The 12,571-nt window shown below is 32.5% G+C and overlaps 1 protein-coding gene across 1 annotated transcript in view; it reads right to left on the minus strand.

Annotated features, from left to right (window-relative positions):
* MMP16 (matrix metallopeptidase 16) overlaps positions 1 to 12,571 on the minus strand; it is a 395,619-nt gene that overhangs the window by 207,822 nt on the left and 175,226 nt on the right. The window lies entirely within an intron of this gene.

The following is a 12,571-nucleotide window of genomic DNA, read 5'->3' on the forward strand; positions in this document are numbered from 1 at the left end:
TAGCTCCATGATATTTGAATTGTTTACTTCTGTATGCTTGTAAGATTTTCTCTTTTACTTGGGAGTTCTGAACTTGGCTATAATAATCCTGGGAGTTGTTGTTGTTTTCTTGGATCTCTTTCAGGAGATCAGTAAATTCTCTCAATTTCTATTTTGCCCTCTTCTAAGATATCAGGGCAATTTTCCTATAGAAATTCTTTAAAAATGAAGTCAAAGCTCTTTCCTGATCATGACTTTCAGGTATTCCAATAATTTTTAAATTGTTTCTTCTGGATCTGTTTTCCAGATCAGCTGTTTGTACCATCAGATCAGTTGTTTGTACCATGAGATATTTCACATTTTCTTCTAGTTTTTCAGTCTTTTGGTGTTGAATTAGTGTGTCTTGATTCTTTGCAAATTCATTGACTTCCTTTAGTTCCATTCTACATTTGAAGTATTTGTTTAACTTTGAGAGTTTTCTTATCTCCTTTTCCATCTGGTCAATTCTGCTTTTTAAGACATTCTTCTCCTCATTAACTTTTTGGATTGTTTTATCCATTTGACCTAAATTGGTTTTTAACATATTGTTTTCTTCAGCATTTTTTAGGATCTCAACTAAGCTGCTGTCTTGGTTTTCATGTTTTTCCTGCATCTCTCTTATTTCTCTTCCCAATTTTCCTCTACCTCCCTTACTTGATTTTCAAAATCTTTTTGAGTTCTGTCATAGCCTGAGATCATCTTTATATATTTCTTGGAGTCTTTAGAGGCAGAAGCTTGGACTTTTTCATCTTCTGGGTGTGTATTTTGATACTCCATGAGACCAAAGTAATTGTCCATATTCATGTTCCTTTTTTTCTGTTTACTCATTTCCCCACCTTTGCGCTAGTTTGGGGGGTACTTCCTTAGCTTTTGAGTATTATTAGGATACTTCTGCAATGACTTCAGTCCCTTCAAGGTCCTTTGGGAGGCTCTGACTACTCTCCAGCCTGTGCTCTGGTCTGTGGATGACCACAAGCACTTCCCTCTGCCCCAAGGCTATGAGGAGGGTCCCTACAATATGAAAGTATGGGGGCCCAGACTGTGACCAGGGTCTGAATATGAATAAATCCCCAGAGTCCTGTCCCAGGGACAGAGGAGAGACCTTGAAAATCAATCCCCATCTCCTTACCTTCTCTGGGTTGAGCACTCTGAAAGCAGTTGTAGGTAGGTTTCCTGCTGAGTTGTTTATTGGGTCTGCTTCCATTTCCTAGGATCTGTGCTGTGCTGAGGGTAGTGGCTGCACTGAGTGCCAGGCTGACCTGGGCTTTACCCTCACTCTGGCAGGGTTCTCCCTGCTGATCTTTGTAGCTGTGCTTGCTGCTCCCTGGGTTGCCAGATTAGGAAACTGCTTCTGTGGCCAGGAGCTGGGGATCCCAGGGATCCAGGAGCTCTGCGGGCGGTTCCCAGAAAGCGGAAGCTCTATCACTCCGGCACTCTGTCACCCCCTCCAAGCACATGGAACAGAGATTTCCCATAATTTTCCAGGTTACCTTGGGCTAGAGAATTACCTCACTGGATCTTTCTGTGGCTTATGTCTCTCAAAAAATTAGTTAGAGTCATAATTATAAGGTTTTTGAAGTATTTTGGAGAGAGCTCCTAGGAAAGGCTGTTCTCCCACCACTATCTTGGCTTTGCTCCCCAAAATTACATTCTTTCAGACAAGGTTGCCTCCATGATATCTCTTGAATCTCTGTCATTAGCTCTCTTCTCACAGCCACTACTCAGTTCTGGACCCTACTCATCTCTGGTTTGAACTACAGTATCTACTAATTTGCCTCAAATCTCTCCCTTCTCCAATTAATTCATACAACTACCCAAGAGGTACCCTTAATAAAAGTCTAAACATGCCAATGCTTTAGTCAAGATGCTTCAATGACAAATCAAATTGTGTGTTTGTGGTGTGTATATGTATATCTGATATAAGAAGTTAAAAAACTGAGGCAGAGAGAAATTAAATTATTTGCCCAGGGTCACACAGGTCAAAAATGCTTGAGGCATAATTGAAACTGGGATGTCTTACTCTAAAGTACAACACTCTATCTTCTCCTAATTCTTGCCTCAAAAATAGATGACAAAACATTGGAATGATCAGTGTTGAGAGGACTGTAAGACAGATAGATACGTTAATGAACTATTGATGAAATTCTACGTTATTTCAACCATTTTGAAACAATTTGAAATTAAATACAATAGCTAAAATGCCCATATCCTTTGACCAAAAGATTCCAATGCAAGACATTTTCAAGAATGTCACTAGCAAAAAGAAGTTTCATTTGCCCCAACATGTTTATACAACATTTTTTTTGGTAGCAAACAAAATGAATAAAGAATATACATAATAACTGAAAAATGGTAACTGAAATGTGGTAACACAAATATAATTGAATATTATAATGCTATAAAATGATATAAATGATGAACATGATACAAAAAGTTTTGCACGAAAAGTTTCATGTGAGAAGATGTAGACAACTATTCAGGGTCAAGAAAATAATATGCACAATAACTAAAAATAACATAAATGGAAAGAACATCAATGATAAAAGAACTGAAATGAATGTGGTGAAATTCATATTAAAGATCAACCAAACAATAAATATTTAGCATGCACTTAGCACAACGAAGCATTAAGTGCGAGAAGTGAGGTTGGGGAGTTCATGATCTATTACACATAATGTAAAGCTTGTTTTTTTTAAAGAAATTAGTTTTACTGAGTTTTCCCTTATATTCCTTGCATTTTATTTTAAAATATTCTTTATTATAAGATATGCTCTTTGGGAGAAAGGCAGAAGGAAATTTAAGAATGAACCTTAAATTTTTGAATTATTTTCTGGAAGAAAATTAGGGACAGAAATTGCATAAAAATTAATCCTAGGGATGTGTAAACTAAATGATCTATTGATCACAAGTTCACAATTATCACAGTAATTTTGCAAAATCAAGATATAATAGAGTTTTTCATCTTTTAAAATTAGTATATATCTAATTGAATGGCATTCACTTATTGAGTGTCTATAATGAAAGTCTTACACTTTCAACTGATAATAATAATTTAATAATATAATAATTCTTTAGGATTACAAAACACTTGACATGCATTATCTCATTACCATCCATATGAGATAGGGTTTATTATTATAGATGAGGGAACTGAACATTAGAAAGATTAAAAAAAAATCAGTGTCATATAAAGTGAGTGTCTGAGGCAGAATAAAGTCTTGCTGTGACCTTGTAAAGGAAGAAAACCAGATGACATTATCAGAAATCAATCATAAAGTTTCTTTTTTTATTTTGGGGCTTTTGCAAGGCAAAGGGGGTTAAGTGCTTTGCCCAAGGCCACACAGCTAGGTCATTATTAAGTGTTTGAGGCTGGATTTGAACTCAGGTACTCCTGACTCCAGGGCCAGTGCTCTATCCACTGCACCACCTAGCCACCCTAATCATAAAGTTTCAAAGGTAATATTTGTACATATCTACTTTTTTAAAAAAATATACAGGATGAATGATGATCACAGAATGGCATTTGAATTTTTTTATCTACATGCAAACTTTCACAAGACTTTTAAGCTAATGACTGGATATTGTTCAAGTACTTAACATTTCAGAGAAGTTGAAAGATTTGTAGCAGCAATATTAGGGTCTTTGGGTCTTAGTTACAGGGCATTTTTTCTAATTTTGTTCTATATTCTGTGCAGTTGATGCAAATGGAAAACTCTCTTTCAAGTCAATAGAATCTCCAAAGCTCAATCAGTTATACTGGTACAAAGAACAAGATGAAAAATGATACTGGGATATAAATCATTATTCGTTACCAACCTCTATGTTGTCCACCTCTTATGTGCAGACAATGTTAATTTCCAAACTGTACATACTATATGCAGAGAACCTTTTTTTCTGAAACCAAAACACCCTGAATAGTAAATAATAAAATGTTGTAGAAGAATGGAAACTTTTTTTAAACTTGCTATTTTTCCAAATACATCTTATGAAAGATTTTTCAACATTCTTCCTTATGCATTTGCATATTTTTAGGTTACAAAATTTCCTTCCACCCTTGCTTCCCATTCCCCACCCTTCAGTCAGGTTAATATTATACATAGGTATTTTTGATAAATGTGTTTACAGATTAGTCATATTTGGTATGAGGAATTATAATTACAGAAATACGTAAGAGATAATTTTTATAAAGTTATCATCAGATTCTGATGTTTGTTAGGTCTTTTTTTTTGCTTTTGTTTTTGTTATTTTTCTTTCTCTGGATGGTGATGCATTGTCTGGAGCCAATCTAATACAGTTATCCTAGCTCTTTGAACTGCTGAGAGGAGCTGCTTCCATCAAGGTTGATCATATCACAGTACTGTTGTTAATATGTACATTGCTCTCATGGTTCTACTCCCTTTGCTCAGCATCAGATCCTGTAAGTCATTCCATGCTTCTCGAGAGTCCAACTATTTATGGTTTCTTATAGAACAATAATATTCTTTAGTATTCATAACTTGCTTAGAATTTCCCCAACTGATGGGCATCACCTCAATGTCCAATTCTTTGTCACTACAAAAAGAACTGCTGTGAATATTTTGGAACACGTGAGACATTTTCCATTTTTTATAATTTCTTCAGATATAGGCCTAGAATTGGAATTGCTAGGTTAAAGGGAATGAACAGGTTTGCTCTTATTTGTGAAAAGTTTTATTGCTCTTTGGAAACTTTTTAAAAGAAAGAATTTTAGAAATGTATTCTTTAATATCAATTTGCACCTTAAGTATAAAAGATTCCTGCTTACATAGGTAAGAATTAAATTCTCTGGACAAGAATAAGGTCAAAGTTAACTCCTTTTTGGTACTTAAAAGTTGCAGCAAATTTCAAGAATTAAATATTATGTACAACCTGAAAATAAATATAAATAAATGATATTTAATGTGATGATAACCACTAAGCTCTTATTGTTTTAACTGGAAAAGTTTACATAGATTATCCAAGTGACAGGAGTAACATAATGATGAGGACATCAAAAATACCTAATATAAAGAGATGCAGAATTAAATAAGAAAAATTCATATCAAAGATCAAACAAAAAATATTTCACATGCACCTAGTACAACAAGGCACTATGTGAGAGACTAAGATTGATATAAAGAAACTCTGAAGACATATTGACCAATTTACAGGTATGTTGTAAAGTGAATATGTGAGATGAACTCTAAGGACCCTACCAACTCTGAGTATGTGATTAAATAAAGTTTATTATATAATTCCAATCTTCTAGGAACAAATAATTTAATTGAGGACATTGCATAACATGAAAAACTGAGTCTACTTTTCTTGAAGGAAATTCTTAGTAGAACTGTATCAGTGATCCCAAGTAGGGCACTTTCCTTGTCTAATGATTGGTAGATATGAAAATGCTCTTTTATAGTTTACATATATGTAGGGATTTAAGATCTACAAAGTACTTTTCTCAAAAACATTGTGATATTAGGTAATACATATATGATTTCTGGCTCGTTAGGTAAATGTATACTCATGGTCATATAACTAACATTGAATCTGCATGGAATGCATACTTTATCTGCAATTTCATTATTCTAGGGAAATTCTAAGTGAGGAAACTCATTGTACCAATAAGGGTTGGCACCTTTTGTGTAACACAGTTTTAAAGAATCACTTAGAGGGAGCAGAACCAAGATGGTAAGGATTTGTCTTAGCTCTTACAAATTTCCCTCCAAATAATTTTAAATGATTCTTCAAAAAATATTCTGTAGCATCAGAACTAACAAAAGGATGAGGTGAAAATTTTCTAACCTAAGACAATTTACAAGAATGGTAGAAAAAAATTTGTTGGAACATGTGGAGAATGAATCACAAATCACATCCCAGCAAACCAGAAGCAAGCCTTGGGGGCAACTGGATTAGGAGTTATATTTGTGACTTCTGGATCTCTCAGCCTAAAGAAGTTAAGGGGTTCTAACAAATAGTCAGAAGAAGAATACAGAGGTCCCTATTCTGGCAGAAGGTGTAGTCCTGTCCTCTGTTCTATTGACTAGGGCTAAGAGCATTTGTATACCAGGGCTTGTGGCTGCAGAGGAGAGATCTTGGTCATGGTTTCAGTATAAACAAAGAGTGTTTGTGCTCTCTCACAGATCACACTCATGATGAACAAAGTAGTAAATCACCTCTCCTTAGAAATTGCAAAAACTGAAAACACAAATACTCCAAACTAGCTTTGAAAATAAATTCTATTCTAGAAGCTGAGCTCACCTTTAACATATAAGGATAAAAGTCAAGAAAGAGGTTAGAAAAATTAGGAACTAGGAAGTTAAAAAAAGTCAGAAGAAAACATCAAATGCCAAAACCTCAAAAAATATATAAGATTTTATGATAGTCTATTGTAAGAAAAGCAGGATGTACTTAGGAAAAAAACCTCAAAAGAATTATATGAATTGATACAATGTGAAATGAGTGGAAATAGGAGAATATTATAAACTGCAACAGCGATATTGTATGATTATCTGTGAATGATTAGGGTATTCTCAGCCATACAATGATCCAAGAAGATTCTGATGGCCTTAGGATGAAAGTGATGTCCATCTCCAAAGAAAGAAATGAATGAGTCTGAATGCAGATTGAGGCACACTTAAACTGTCTGTAGCTTGATTCTTTTTTTTTTTTTTGCAGAACAAAAATTATAAGTGCTTGTTTTTTAATGTCAGTTTAATTCAATTCAATCCAGTGACCATTTTCTTAAGTTCCTACTGAATAAAGAACAGACTAGTAAATATATAGAACACATTCCTAGATAACTATTTGATGGATGAATTAGAGATGAACAAAACAAAGTGCCATGTAAAATTCAAGGATGGAAAATGTTACCACCTAAAGGGAAATAGCTTACTGGATAGCTAGCCTGCCTTGGTGAAGATTAAATGCTTTCAAATATATCCTAGTGATTGGTAGTGATTGGTAGATTCTGAGAAAATTTCTTGTTTAAGAAGTGTCTGGTTTAAGAAGAATGGTTGAGAATAATATATAACAAATTCTCTATATATTTTAACAACTGCTGCTGGATAACATGTCATTTGACATATTTAATTTTATTCATTCATGAAGGCATGGGCTTTTAATTGTCTCTAATTTGTATCTTTTCAAACATCAAGTACAGTTCTCTCTCTCTCTCTCTCTCTCTATATATATATATATATATATACACAATATATATACACAAGCACAGTAGAGGATCAATAAAAGTTTGGTGAATATACTTATTTAATACCATATTAATACCATACTAATGCCTTCAGAAAAATCATAACCAGTCACATATGCCGTCAGGTTTTAAGTGGTATATTAATTTGTGGATACTTCAGGAGGCTAAGTTGCAGAATGCATAGTGTGCTACATTAGGAGCTTGAAAGCTCTGAGTTTAAATCCTATTTTATACACTTACTAGTATATATTTTAAGACAAGTCAATTAACTTCTCTGTCTCAGTTTTCTTATCTGTGAAACTGGAATTAGACTACTATCTACTTTAAAGAGTCATTATGAGGATCACATGAAAAGGCTGTAAAGTGTACTTCTAAAATGCTTAACAAATCTTAGATATGTTCATATTAGTTATTATTATTAATTAATGCTATCTGAACAGAGAAAACGTATATACTTGTAATTTTAGATGATACCACAATCATATTTACATTTTTCAAAGTGAACTCATGGGAAAGAAAGAAAAGAATGTTAAAAATTCATAAAAGTTGGACTGCCAAAGAAAATTTGAATTACCTGTCTGGAGATTGTATGTCATAGCTATCATCACTTGACCCAAAATATTTTGAGAAGCATGAAACTGGGAGAATTTTACCCTAACAAAAATGTACAATGGAAGCTATTGCAGGAAAAAATCCAATAAATATGTAGGATCATGAGGGAGACTTGTTTTTCAAAAACGTAACTCAAATTGAAGTGTATGGAAGGGAGTTTTTCCCCCAATTTTTCATAGATCTTCAGTCAATCACAATAAATATTTATTAAATGTCTACTGTGTGCCAGGCACTATTCCAAATGCTGAGAGTACAAAGAACGAAAAAAGACACTTCCCTCTCTTAAAGAGCTGAGTCTAAATTGGGAAGAACAATATGAAAATAAGAAAGGTGATGTCCAATTCTGAAAGAGGATCATCCAGGAGATGACTATGTTAATTAAATAAAAAGTCTCATTTTTATCTTTCTTCTATATGACCCTCAAACTTTCTTCCCACACCCTTGCAATCTGATATCTAACATCATAAAAAAGGTCATCATCAGTTACTACTAGTCCTTCAATATCAAAGGACCCCACCAACCAACCAAATAAATGGAGGCATGGGGTATACAATTATGTTTATTATAGTGGAGGCACACTGTGCAAGGCATCCTTCTCACATGTCTTTACCAAAATCTTTCCATCCCAAGGCCTGATTTATAGAAAACAGAACTATGGAGCTTGCCTGGCTGATGGGGAAGTTTTAATAAATTGGTCATATTTTCTTATTTAGCCTTTAATTGTGATTTTTAATTAGTTCTTTTTCTGGTTTTGAAAAGAATTTTTGCAACAGTACTCCTTAGGGAGATGTATCATTAAACATCAAGAAGACAAAATTTTCTTTGTCTGTTTTGTCTCTTCCTGGTTTAGGTATAAGTACCCTATTGGTATCATAAAATGATGTTGGTAGAACTACTTCTTCATTCATTTTTTTCAAATTGTTTATATAAAATTGAAATTAATTGTTATTAAAAAAATAGAAAAAGAACAAAATAAAAATCTCAAATTAAAGACTAAATTAGAAAATATAAAAATCTAAGAAGAGAGTAATAAAATTTAAAACTAAAAAAACTACTAACCTAATAAAACTAAGAATTGTTCTTTTTGGGGGCAAACAATAAAATTGATTAACCTTTGCTTATATTGATTTTAAAAAAGGAAAAATAAAAACAAATTATCAGTAACAAAATAAAAAAGGCTGAATTTATCACCAAAGAATAGGAAATTAAAGTAATAATGTAGTGATTTTCCCCAAATATCTGACAAGAAATTTGACAATCTAAGTGGAACTGATAAATATTTGCAAAAATAAAAATTGTTCAGATTAACAAAAGAGGAAATAAACTTCTTAAATAATTGGATTTTAAGAAAAAAGAAATGAAACAAGCTATTTACTAAATTTTGAAAGAAAAAATCTCTAAGACCAGATCAATTTACAAGTGAATTCTACCATTTAAATAACAATTAATTTCAATTTTATATAAGCAATTTGAAAAAAACGAGTGAAGAAGTATTCTGCCAACATCCTCTTATGACACCAATAGGGTACTGATACCTAAACCAGGAAGAGACAAAATAGGCAAAGAAAATTTTGTCTTCTTATCGTTTATTGATATATCTCCCCAAGTAATATTGATGCAAAAAATTTTAAATAAAATATTAGGAAGGAGATTTCAGCAACTTTATCATAAGAATAAAAAACTGACTGGATAGATAGGGATTTATAACAGGATTGCAGGGATACTTTAATATTAGGAAAACCATTACTAAGAGTCATATGATCATCTCAAAAAATGCTTAAAATCTTTTGACAAAATGCCACACCCATTCCTTTGAGGGGGAAAAAAACCCTAGACAGCAGAGGAATAAATGTAATAGTCTTTAAAATGAAAAGCAGTATCTATTTAAACCATCAGGATGTATTATATGTAATGGAGATGAGTTAGAAACATTTACAGTATAATCAGGGATGAAACAAGAATGTCCATTATCACCAATATTATTAAATATTCAACTAGAAATGTTAGCTCTAGCAATAAAAGAAGAAAGAAAAATTGAAGGTATTAGAATAAACAAAGAGGAAACAAAATTCACTCTTTTGCAATTGATATGATTGCATACTTAGAAATGATAAAAAAAAAAATCAATTCTGGAAGCAATTAACAACTTTACCAAAGATGGAGGATATAAAATAATCTGCATTTCTAGATACTACCAATAAAGTCCTACAGCAAGAGATAGAAAGAGAAATTCCATTTAAATTAACTATAAACAAAAGTCTATCTGCCAAGACAAACCCAGGCCTCCACAAATAGAAATTACAAAACACTTTCCACACAAATAAAGTCAGATCTAAGCACCTGGAAAGATATGACTTGCTCATGGGTAGACTAAGCTAATATAATAAAAATGCCAATTCTACCTAAGTTCATCTTCTTATTCATTGCCATGCCAGTCAAACTATGAAAAATTATTCCGTAGAGATAGAAAAAATAGTAATAAAAAACATCTTGAGGAACAAAAGGTCAAGAATACAAGGGAATTAATGGAAAAAAAACATAGGAAGGAGGCCTAGCTATAGCATATCTAAAATTATGTTATAAAGAGGCAGTCAACAAAAAATATTTAGTATTAGATAGGAAATAGATTGGTGGATCAGTGGAATAAATTAATCACAAAAAATCAGTAGAAATAATTATAGTTAAGTTATGCTTTGTTACAATTTCAAGGACTCTAGCTTCTGGGATAAGAACTCACTATTTTGACAAAAACTAATGAGAATAATGGAAAATAGTATGGCAGAACTAGGTATAGTCAATATCTTAACCCCTATATCAATATAAAGGTGAAATGCGTACATGATTTTTGACATAAAAGGTGCTTTCATAAGTCAATTAGGTGAAAAAGAAAAAGTATATCTGTCAGTTCTATAGAAAGGGGAGAAATTTATGATGAAATGAGAGACAGAGAAGATTATAAAATGCAAAATGAATAATTTTGATTATATTAAATTAAAGGGTTTTTGTACAAATAAAATCAATGTATCCAAGATTAGAAAAAAATTAGAAAGCTGGAATTGAAATTTTTATACCTTGTGTTTCTGATAAAACATTCATTTTTAAAATATATAAAGAACTGTGTGAAATGTTTAAGAACACAAATCATTCCCCAATTGATAAATGGTCAACTGGATATGAACAAGCAGTTTTCAGATTAAGAAATTAAAGTCATCCATAATATAAAAATACCAATCATTATTGATTACAGAGATGTAAATTAAAGCAACTCTAAGATACTGACTCATATCTATCAGATTGGCTAATATGACAAAAACAGAAAATGATCATTGTTGAAAGGGATGAGGAAAAACTGGGACACTAATGCACTATTAGTCAAGTTGTGATCTGAGTTAACCTTTCTGGAGAGCAATTTGTAACTATGTCTAAAAGGCAATAAAACTGTGCATACCCTTTGATCCAGGAATACTTCTGCAAGGTTTATATTCCAAAGAGATCATTAAAATGGAGAAAATACCCTTATGTACAAAATAGTGAGAAAGAATTGTAAATTGAAGGGTTTATACATCAATTGGGAAATGGCTGAACAAATTGTGTTATATGAATGTGATGAAATACTATTTTATTTTAAGAAACCATGAACAGGCGGATTTCAGAAAAAATTGGAAAGGCTTACACGAACTGATGTTGAGTGAAGTCAGCAGAATTGGGAGATCATTGTACTCCTTATCAGGGCCATTATGTGATGATCAACTAGGATAGATTTAGCTCTTCTCAGCAACACAGTGATCAAAGACAATTCTAAAAAACTTGTGATGGAAAATGCTATCCACATCCAAAAAAAGAACTATGGAGCCTGAATGCAGACAAAAGCATACTATCTTCACTTTTTAAAATTTATTGTATGGTTTTTTTCTTACTCGTGTTTTTTTCCCTTTTTGTTTGATTCTTCTTTCACACTATGACTTATATAGGGAAAATATAAAAAGAGTGTTGGACATGGAGTTAAGGAAAAAGTTCAAGTACACACCAGACACTTGTTATATGTAAGAATAAATCACTCGGGGGGGGGGGGGGCTAGGTGTTTCTGTCAAATCTAGAATCAGGAAGACCTGAGTTCAAATCTAGTCTTTGACACTTGCTAGCTGTCTGACTTTGGGCAAGTCATTTAATCTTGTTGCTTCATTTTCCTTATCTATCATATTAGGTGGAGAAGGAAATTACAAGCCATTCCAGTACCTTTGTCAATAAAATGGCAAATGGGTTCAGGAAGAGTCAGACATGACTGAAATGACTGAAAAATCAACCTCTGTGAACCTCAGGTTCCTCATCTGTGAAAAGGGGATTACAATCATACTTTTGAAAATCAAATAAGCTAACACATGTGAAGAAATTAAAAATTAAAATACTAAATAAAAACTAGTTACTATTAGAATCTAAGTTTCTGATTTGTTAGATTTTTGTCTTTGTATTCCAAGTAACTATCATGTGATAGATCCAAATTAAATTTCTTACTGTTTTTTGATGTTTTATACCACCATAATAGGAAATGCATGAATGAGACTCAAAAATAGAAAACTAATAGTCTACAAGATATTACCTGGGAAACAATTAATGGGTACTTTATAAATGAAAGAGGGCTGGAATGGGAATGTTTTATAAGGAAATACATTATTTGAGAAAGTCTTTGATTCTAAGGAGCAGATTTCTAAACAAGAATGTAGTAGTTGTAAAGAGGTT

The sequence above is a fragment of the Macrotis lagotis genome, chromosome X (genome assembly GCF_037893015.1).
Source record: "Macrotis lagotis isolate mMagLag1 chromosome X, bilby.v1.9.chrom.fasta, whole genome shotgun sequence".
NCBI lineage: Eukaryota > Metazoa > Chordata > Mammalia > Peramelemorphia > Peramelidae > Macrotis > Macrotis lagotis.